Genomic DNA, 11,493 nt, shown 5'->3' with positions numbered 1-11,493 from the left:
TGTCCATCCCTTAGTGCATCCAATACTACCTTGTGATCATGCCTCTGCAACCAAGTCTATTCTAGATTCAGCATATCATGTGTTTTCCTCATAATGAATTTGCTAAATAATCGAGGACTGCGTGATTATAGAAATTTGACCTCATTTTAAAATGCCAATAACTAATTAACCGTGCATCATAATAAAACATATCATATATGTAAAATGATTAGACTTTCATGTAGTTTCACAATATCCAACTTGCATCCATGAAAAAATATTTAAAATACTGTTTGCATGTAATTTGCATTAATGACCTATGAAAACAGTTTATTACATAACTAAATAACTGTAGGTCTGAGTTAAATTAACTATATATGTAACTTTCTTAGAAAATGTGTAGAGTAACATGGTGGCATTACTTTTCTCATTTAATAATAATAAAATGGTGTTTAGGATAGAACATTACCAATTTTAAAATATGCATATGTGGGGACCCCGACTTACAAGTCGAGATTGCCGGATGAACCTGCTCAGTGATCCCACAGATCAATGTTCACCGAACACACAGATACTGAATAATAAGAGTCTTACATCGAAGTACCGAATTATTACATCACATGACCGAACGGTCATGTTCACAAGGTTGGGCCTAAGGCCAAATCATACTGATACAACTAATAGCAGAAATCATAGGGGCTAAGCAGGTGCCCATGCCATCAAGCCTACACCGACAGACATTCTGATTCGGAAGCGTCCTAGTTCGCAGGGGTGTCTCTGAAGACGTACTCATCTCCAAACTCCGGTCCTTCCATGTCTGGTCAATAATATAATGGAAGACAATGAGTACTTTTGAATGTACTTGCAAACAGCCCATGATATGAACAATGAAAGTGAAGGATAACAATAACATGCATCTTGGATGGATTTCATCGTGGTGGAATGATCATGAATATGCATCAAGTTAAAGAATTACTTTTGAAGAACAGGTTACAAATATCATCATATCTGTCGAGGGTTGAACCATCCGGGTTCACCCTATATGCCAAGTCATCGAACTTGGTCATATCATTACTTTCATAATAACTCCTTTTATCACAACTCACATAGACTTGGTTTATGCGGAAATGACTGGACGTAGTTTAAGAAGGATTACCCAACTGTCCTTGACCGTGGACACGGCTATTCAAATAGTTTTACACTCTGCAGAGGTAGTACGCTGGACCCACGAGATCCAGGAAACTTCCGTGTCATCCACGACTCATGGTATATAACATACCCGAGGTAAGTACCCGATCAATGCCTTTCCCCTGACGATACTAGACAAAGAGGTGCACTCGATTGGTACCCAACCCACATGTTTTACGTATTACGAGCACGGACTCTGGACAGTATCAACCATGCGGGGACCAACAACGGTGTGCCTGGAACTCATAAAACTGGCATAGTCGCCCTACCTGGCACGACCCCATCACGAGAGTGACCACATATCACTCCCGCCACTAGTAATGTGACCAAAAGTGGCCACCTATCTCATCAACTCTCTCGGGCATTAGTGGCACCCGACGGGGTTTTCATAAAACATTGATTTATACCAACACATGCTCATGCTATTGTTACTCTAGCTTTACTTGTCAACATGATACTAGCATGATCCTCAAAAGGGGTAGGATCAAGCTCAATGCATTTGCTCCGGAGGAGCCATCGGTAACATGACTTCAATGATTTACCGGCACTTATGATCATATGCAACGGAAATATTTGCTACAGTAGCATGCAATATAACATATGCTCAGTCATGGTCAAAGGGATGCTTGCCTTGGTCAGCTAGGTATCCGAGGTCTTCGAGGTCTTCCCCTTCGATTCCCTCGTCACATAGATTTTCTATCGTCGTCAAAAGAATAAATGAGAAATAGCTCACTCAAAAACCGATCACAAAGTAATTTCAAAAATGTTCTTTATTATTGATAAATCTAATTGGCTATTTTGAAAAATATTTGCCTCTAATTCCAATGAAGGAACATTTTTAAAATCAACCAAACAGAAGCAAAACTATTCCAATTTAGTCCTTTTTATTATTGTAAAACAGAATAGTTGCTGAAAAATTCATCCAATGGTCTCATTAAATACTGCATATTTTGCGAATAATATTAGTGGAAAATTATATTTTTACACTGGTTAAATATTTTTATAAAAATCTTTGAAATCAGATTTTAAAAACAAAAGAAAAAATGGGCTAAGTCTCCGGCCAGGCTCGGCCTAGAAATGGGCCGGCCGAAGGTCAGCCGACTGGCTGCCCCTGCAGTCAGTGGCTGCTGGCAGCGAGGGGGAGAGAGCTGGGCAACCGACAGGTGGGGCACACCTGTCGGGGTAGTCTCCTACATCTGGCCAGAGAGGAGGAGGAGCACGCCGGCGAGGCTGCCAATGTTATCAAGCCCCAACGAGGATAGAAATGGGTTCGACTCGTCGCCGCCTACCTGCTGTTGGTCGGAACAACAACGGAGAGGCACGGATTCGCCGACGACGAGGAGGCCGCGGCGGAGGAGTTGTGGGAGGTGGTCGAGAGGGTAGCTAGGGGCACGGAAATGCTTGGGAAAGTTGGGGGAAAGCTTCTTGAGGTTGAGGGGATCAGTTTAGTGGTTTGAGGGACGCAGGAGCCGTCGTTTAGCCGGAGATCGACCGGACCTCCGAGGCGGAGGGGCCTCGGTCGATCTCGAGCACTGGGGCTCTGCTGGCTTGCTGGGGTGTCTAGTGAGGTGCTAGTGGTCGTGGCGAACCTGTCTGAGGGATGTTGCAGCGAGGGGGATGGCTATTTATAGGCCCGCGACGGTGAGCCAATTCGGGAGCGCCGGTGACTCACCGTGGCGCACATGGTGGTGCAGAGAGGGGCTGGGGTCGAAACCACAGTCTCAGGACGTGGTTTTGGACAGCCAAAACCATCTGCAACATAGGGGGAGAGAGAGGAGTCGAGCATCCGTGGCCACGCAACCTTGGTCGGTTCTGGTACGCGCAGGCACGCGTCGCACGAGCTCTCGCGCGGGAGAGGAGGGGCCCTGATGGTTGCTCGATGTAGAGGGGTTGTCGGGGAAGAGGTTTGACACCTTGGGGGAGGCTTGAACTGGCCGAGAGTGTCGCCCCCACCTTTGTGGCTTCCTGTAGCGCTCCCAGAGCGCAGTTTTGGCATGCCATGACATGCTGGTGCGCTCTGAGGCACTTTGGACGTGTCTAGCATGTCCTGGCACTGGCTGGGAGTGACGCTAGCCGTTGGGGTCCCGTGGGAGCTTCGGTTGGTCAAGGGAGACAAGGAATACTGGTGTTGTCAGCTTTGAATTGAAGCTTAGATTGGTTTTTTTAGCATTTCCACTTTGAACCATTGAGGGGCATTGATACTAGCCACCTAATGTGAGAGTTTGGAGCAAAGGGCTTGGGTTTAGCTATGGGTTAAAGGGGCTTTTACCCATATGTCAGAAGGTTCTCGACAGTGGTTTGGGGTAGTTGCACCCCACCACTGGTGCTGCAACTTAAGAGGTTTCGGTTCGGTGCTAAAACATGGGGTTTCACCAAGTTTGAGCTCCATTGGACAAGTTTAGCTTTGTAAACTTGAAAACACTACCATTTGACCAGATCTGTCACTTCCAAAGAGAGTGTGGGCAAACTAAGTCCCACAAATCCTATTTTTGGTGTGGAATCCTCATTTGAGGTATTAGGCACTCCTGCAAAGTTTCAGCATCATAGGACAAACATTGCTATGTGGAGTTGCTCTAACTCCAATTTGTACAAAAGGGGTTTTAGGGTTATTTGGGGTCCTTAATCACCTTGGATCAAGGTGAAACTTCATGTAGACACCAAATATGTCTTAGGGATACCACTGGAATTCTCTAGGATTTTATTGAAAATATTTACTTTGGAAATATTTCAAAAGGCCAAAACAGACAGAAATGGTTTTCAGGTTTTTACACAAACAATTATAATATAAATAGGAGTTTAAAATCTTATGTATGGAAAATATATGTCCTTCTCATCATCTCCAAATTTAATCAGATTTTTTTAAGGAAGAAAAGTATTTTTCCATGTAGGAATGCCATTTCTGGCCTCGGGATTGGACATGTAAATTAATTAGGAAAATAATTCTAAAAATAATTATTTTATTGTTTTGGAGCACTAAAATGAAGTTAAAATCAGATCACCAACTTTGGGTAGAAAGACTCCTTGCCATCAAGGGCATGTACTGCAACTCAAAGTAGGGTTTTACCTTGATCAGAAACAAGTAAAGGTTTTTGGAAATAATTGAATATTGTGAAATGGGGTTTTTATCATCACATTATCAAACACACAAGCATACAATGAAAATCATGGCACTCACATCATTAGTTTTAAAAAAGTTTTAACAAGCTCAGATTTTTGCATTACAGAGAAGTGGTAGTAAAAACAGGGTGCGACAAACCTATCCCCCTTACAAGAATCTCGTCCCCGAGATTCCTAATCTAGGTGCTAAAAAGGTTCGGAAACTCAGATCTGAGATAGTCTTCACGCTCCCATGTTGCTTCGGCTTTGGTCTGGTTGCTCCACTTAACCTTGAAATACTTGATGGTGGGACTTCTAGTGCAACGCTCAGCTTCATCCAGAATGCGGATCAGCTTCTCGCGGTAGGGGAGATCCGGCTGAAGATCGATGGTGTGATGGTCAATGTCCATGTAAATATTAGAATGGTTTGGAGCTTGAAGACACTTCCGGAGTTGTGACACGTGGAATACGTTGTGCACACCCAAAAGTTCCGGACGTAGCTGCTATCCCACAAACAACAGCGCCAGAAATTGACACGTAGACAGAGGCTGGGCTTGCGTTGGTTTTTTCCCTTGAAGAGGAAAGGGTGATGCAGCACAGGAGCAGTAAGTATTTCCCTCAGTTTGAGAACAAAGGTATCGATCCAGAAGCAGGGTCTCGTCAAGTCCAGAGTACCTGAGCAAACACAAACAAGCTTGCACCCAACGCTTCAAAGCGGTTGTCAATCCCTTCAAGATTGTTTGCAAAGTGAGATGTAAAGGCGGAAAGTGCAACAAAGTAAAAAGTATAAGGCTAAAAATATGGTGTGGAGTAGACCCTGGGGGCCATAGTATTCACTAGAGGCTTATCTCAAAATAGCAAGTGTTACGGTGGGTGAACAAATTACTGTCGAGCAATTGATACAACCGCGCAAAGTCATGACGATATCTAAGGCAATGATCATACCTATAGGCATCACGTCCGAGACAAGTAGACCGATACTTTTTGCATCTACTACTATTACTCCACACATCGACAGCTATCCAGCATGCATCTAGTGTATTGAGTTCATGACGAACAGAGTAACGCTTTAAGCAAGATGACATGATGTAGAGGTATAATCTCAAACCAATGATGAAAACCCCATCTTTTTACCCTTGATAGCAACAACACGATGCGTGCCTCGCTACCCCTTCTATCACTGGGTGAGGTCACTGCACGGTATGAACCCAAAACCAAGCACTTCCCCCATTGCAAGAATCATAGATCTAGTTGGCCAGACAAAACCCACAACTTGAAGAGAATTACAAGGATATGAAATCATGCATACGAGAGATCAGAAGAAACTCAAATAAGATTCATAGATAATCTGATCATAAATCCACAATTCATCGGATCTTGACAGACACACCGCAAAAGAAGATTACATAAGATAGATCTCCATGAAGATCATGGAGAACTTTGTATTGAAGATCCAAGAGAAAGAAGAAACCATCTAGTTACTAGCTATGGACCCATAGGTCTATGGTGAACTACTCACGCATCATTCGAGAGGTCATGGTGTTGAGGAAGAAGCCCTCCGTGTCCAAATCCCCCTCCGGCAGGGCACCAGAACGTGCCCCAGATGGGATCTTGCGGAGACAGAATCTTGCGGCGGTGGAAAAGTAATTTCGATGATCTCCTGATTTTTTCTGGAATTTATGGGAATATATAGGCGAACATCCTAGGGCAGAGGGCATACAAGGGGCCCACAATCCTGGATGGCGCGTCCACCCCCCTGGTCGCGGGGTGGGGGCTTGTGGGGCCCCTGGGGCTCCCCTGCGTTGTCCCCCAAGCTCCCCGATCTTCTGCCGTTCCAAAAATAATCTTTTCCGGGATTTTCTAACGTTTGGACTCCGTTTCAAAATCTCCTCTGAAAGGGGTCAAAAACATGGAAAAAACAGGAACTGGCACTTGGCACTGAGTTAATAAGTTAGTCCCAAAAATATAAATAAAAGGCATACAAAACATCCAAAGTTTGACAAGATAAGAGCATGAAACCATAAAAAATTATAGATACGTTGGAGACGTATCAAGCATCCCCAAGCTTAACTCCTGCTAGTCCTCGAGTAGGGAAGCTATAAAGAATGAATTTTTGATGTGGAATGCTACCTAGCATAGTTGTCCTTTGCAACTTCTTTTACGTGACATGAATGTTCAGATCCGTAAGAATCAAAACAATAGTTTGCTATTGACATGAAAACAGTAATACTTGAAGCGAACTAGTAAAGTAATCATGAACTTTCAAAATAACAAGGCCAAAGAAAGTTATCGCTACAAAATCATATAGTCTGGCTATGCTCCATCATCCTCACACAACTAATGTAAATAATGCACAACCCCGGAATTGGCCAAGTAATTGTTTTAGCACTCTTACTTTATCAAACCTTTTATAACTATCACGCAATACATGAGCGCGAGCCATGGATATAGCACTATAGGTGGAATAGAGTATGGTGGTGGTTGTGAGACAAAAAGGAGGAGATGGTCACCCTGACTCGGCGTATCAATAGGCTATGGAGATGCCCATTAATAGATATCAATGTGAATGAGTAGGGATTTCCATACAAGAGATGCACTAGAGCTATAAGTATGTGAAAGCTCAAAAGGAAAACTAGTGGGTGTGCATCCAACTTGCTTGCTCACGAAGACCTAGGGCAATTTTGAGGAAGCCCATCATTGGAATATACAAGCCAAGTTATATAATGAAGATTCCCACTAGTATATGGTAGTGACAAAGCAAGAAGCTCTCAATCATGAAGAACATGGAGCTAACATGAAGCACAATTGTGGAAAAAGATAGTACCATTGTCCCTTCTCTCTTTTTCTCTCTTTTTTCATTTGGGCTCTTAGGCCACTTTTTTCTTTTCTTTTCTTTTCTCTTTTTTTTTTGTTTTTGGGCTCGTTGGCCTCTTTCTATTTTTTATTTTTCCTCACATGGGACAATGCTCTAATAATGATGATCATCACACTTTTATTTACTCACAACTCAAAGATCACAATGCTGATGACTCCATAGGAAATGCCTCCGGCAGTGTACCGGGATGTGCAACGATCTAGCATGGCGTATGATGTTGAAACATCTCTCTAGCTACATTACGATCATGCAATGGAAATATGAGAGTGACGGCACACGTCATCAGACGGAACGGTGGGAGTTGCATGGCAATATATCTCGGAATGGCTATGAAAATGCCATAGTAGGTAGGTACGATGGCTGTTTTGAGGAAGGAATTTGGTGGGTTTGTGCACCGGCGAGAATTGCGCGGCACTAGAGAGGCTAGCAATGGTGGAAGGTGAAAGTGAATCTATACCATGGGCTCACATTAGTCATGAAGAACTCACATACTTGTTGTGAAAGTTCTTGTTAGTAATCGAAACAAAGTGCTAAACGCATACTCCGAGGGGAAGGGTTTGTTGGTGTAAACCATCGCGCGATCCCGACCTCAACACAAAGGATGACAATCAATAGATCAATTATGCTCCGACTTCCTAACATAGCGATTCACCATACGTGCATGCTATGGGAATCACTAACTCGAACACAAGTATCTCTAGATTCACAACACCCTACTAACATAACTCTTAATATTACCGAATCCATGTCTCAAAACTAATTAAGAGGAATCAAAACATCTCTTTCTACTCAATGCACATGAAGATGGAGGTTTTTGCATCCTCTTTGGGTACCTAGCACATTTGGGACTACTTTCATAGCATAAGCCAACAACCAAATCACGTATCGCTGTGCTCCAAAAGATATAAGTGAAGCACAAGAGCAAAAGTATCTAGCTCAAAAGATATAAGTGAAGCACTAGAGCAAAAGTAACTAGCTCAAAAGATATAAGTGAATCACTAGAGCAAAATTATCTAGCTCAAAATATATAAGTGAACCACTAGAGCAAAAGTATCTAGCTCAAAAGATATAAGTGAAGCACTAGAGAAAAAGTATCTAGCTCAAAAGATATAAGTGAAGCACTATGAGCATTCTAGCAAAATCACGATGAGTGCATCTCCCTCTCTCTCAAAAAGGTGTGCAGCAAGGATGATTGTGACACAACAAAAATAAAAGACTCCTAAGATACAAGACTCTCCAAACAAAACACATATCATGTGGTGAATAAAAATATAGCTCCAAGTAATGTTATCGATGGATTGAAGATGAAAGAGGGGATGCCTTCCCAGGGCATCCCCAAGCTTAGGCTTTTTGGTGTCCTTGAATTGGATTGGGATGCCTTGGGCATCCCCAAGCTTGAGCTCTTTCCACTCCTTATCTCTTTGTCCATGAGAGCATCACCCAAAACTTGAAAACATCACAACACAAAACTTAAACAGAAACTTGTGATAACATTAGTACAAGAAAACGAACTACCACTTTTCTTGGTACTGTAGAAAACTTGAATTCCATCTATATTTATGATGGGCTACTGTATTCTCACTTTTCCATGGCTAGTACCCCCCGATACTAACCATAGTTTCATCAAAACAAGCAATCAACTCAACAAAAAACTAAATCTGTCAAAAACAGACCAGTCTGTAGCAATCTGTATACTTCGTATACTTCTGGTACCTCAAAATTTTTGAAACATTACAAAGTCCTGGGAAAAAAGCATATCAATGAGCAGCAAAAAGAATCAACTCAAAAGCTCTTTCTCAATAAAAATGAAAAAGCATCTCCTAAGCGAAAAGTTTCTGCCTTTTTCCAGCAGGATCAAACAACCATTACCAAGACTAGTCATAAAGGCTTTGCTTGGCTCAAGCAAAAAACAAACACAAAAAACACAATCACAATAGAATTATGAAAGTGTGGAAGCAAAAAAAACAGAAAGAAAAGGATAAATTCATTGGGTTGCCTCCCAACAAGCGCTATTGTTTAACGCCCTTAGCTAGGCATAGGAGCGATAGAATCACGTATCGTTGTCTTTGGTGCTCAAACCATAAGTGGCCCTCATCATGGATTTGTAAGGCAATCTTATTTTATTTATAGGAAAGTGTTCCATGCCCTTCCTTAAAGGAAATTGAAATCTAATATTCCCTTCCTTCATATCGATGATAGCACCGATAGTCCCTACGAAAGGTATACCAAGAATAATGGGGCATGTAGGAATGCAATCAATGTCAAGCACAATGAAATCCACGGGTACATAGTTCCTATTTGCAATAATAAGAACATCATTGATCCTTCCCATGGGTTTCTTGACCATAGAATCAGCAACATGCAAATTAAGAGAACACTCTTCAATCTCTTTAAAACCCAGAACATCACATAAAGACTTTGGAATCGCACAAACACTAGCACCCAAATCACACAAAGCATTGCACTCATAGTTTTTGATTTTGGTTTTGATGGTAGGTTCCCACTCATCATGAAGCTTTCTAGGGATAGAGACTTCCAATTCAAGTTTCTCTTCAAGAGTTTTTATCATAGCTTTGACGATATGATCGGTAAAGGCTTTGTTTTGTCTATAAGCGTGTGTAGAGTTTAACATGGATCGCATCAAAGAAATGCATTCAATCAAGGAGCAACTATCATAATTGAATACCTTGAAATCCATGGTAGTAATTTCATTACTACTCAAAGTTTTAACGACTTCTACTCCACTTTTAATGCTTTTAGCATCAAGATAGATGGACTCCGAATCGTTGGGGCACTTTTCAACCAAAGTGGATTCATATCCAGCCCCATAATCATTAGGTTTGACAAAAGAAAACAAAGATTCAATGGGAGTCACACCAAGGACTTTAAGATCTTCGTGATTCTCAGCACGAGAACACGCCTTTTTAAGCCATTCATGTCTAGCACGAATTTGGGTGGTTCTTTCTTGGCTCTCAATCATGGAAACACGCATAGCTTTCAAATTTTCATCCATGTTGATTTTGGGAGGAGCACATATAACTTTCAAAGCATCAACATCACAAGAAATTCTATCCACGCTCTTAGCCAAATCGTCAATTTTGAGTAGTTTTTCCTCTATGGACGCATTGAAAATCTTTTGAGAGTTGATGAACTCTTTGATATTACTCTGTAGATCAGAGGGTAATCTATTGTAATTCCCATGAGTATTGTTGTAGGAGTTGCCAAAGTTATTAGAGGAGTTACTAGGAAAAGGCCTAGGAACACAGTTTCCTCTAAAAGCATTGTTGTTGCCAAAGTTATTCCTACCAACAAAATTAACGTCCAAGCTAGTGTTGCTACTCTCAATCAAAGCAGACAAAGGCATATCATTAGGATCCAAAGGAGCACTTCTACTAGCAACCAAATTCATTAACTCATCCATCTTAGCACTCAACAAGTTAATTTCTTCTATAGCGTGTACCTTCTTACTAGTAGGTGACCTTTCAGTGTGCCATTGAGAGTAGTTTGTCATGATGTTGCCTAAGAGCTTTGTGGCTTCTCCTAACGTTATTTCCATGAATGTTCCACCTGAGGCGTAGTCCAAGATATTTCTCGAAGCGAAATTCAAGCCAGCATAAAAGATTTGAATAATCATCCAAAGACTCAAGCCATGAGCGGGACAATTTCTAATCATTAATTTCATTCTCTCCCAAGCTTGTGCAACATGTTCATGATCAAGTTGCTTGAAATTCATGATATAATTACGGAGAGAGATGATCTTAGCCGGCGGAAAATACTTGGATATATAAGCATCTTTGCACTTATCCCAAGAATCGATACTATTTTTGGGCAAAGAAGTAAACCAAGTTTTTGCGCGATCTCGCAACGAGAAAGGAAAAAGCTTCAATTTAATCACGTCGTTATCCACATCTTTTTTCTTTTGCATATCGCAAAGCTCAATTAAGGTATTAATTGAGATGGATGCGGCATCTTCACTAGGAAGGCCAGAGAATTGCTCTTTCATAACAAGATCCACCAAAGCGGCATAGATTTCGTATGACTCCGCACTAGTGGCGGGAGCAATCGCAGTACTAATAAAATCATTATAATTAGTATTCGATAAGTTACAAATTTTGGTGTTTCCGTTCATGGTGACTTCAGCAAGCAAGCAAGCATACAAGCAATCAAAGAGCAGGCGAGAAAAAGGGAGAACAAAAAGGTTGAACGAAAAGGCGAACGAAAAAGGAAAATTGGTGAAGTGGGGGAGAGGAAAACGAGAGGCAATTGGAAAACAAAGTAAATGCAAGAGATGAGTTTGCGACACCTACTTGGATGAGTTCTTGACTTGATCTCCCCCCCCCCCCGGCAACGACGCC

The sequence above is a fragment of the Hordeum vulgare genome, chromosome 7H, assembly GCF_904849725.1.
Source record: "Hordeum vulgare subsp. vulgare chromosome 7H, MorexV3_pseudomolecules_assembly, whole genome shotgun sequence".
Classification (NCBI taxonomy): Eukaryota; Viridiplantae; Streptophyta; class Magnoliopsida; order Poales; family Poaceae; genus Hordeum; species Hordeum vulgare.
This window is presented reverse-complemented; position numbering follows the sequence as displayed.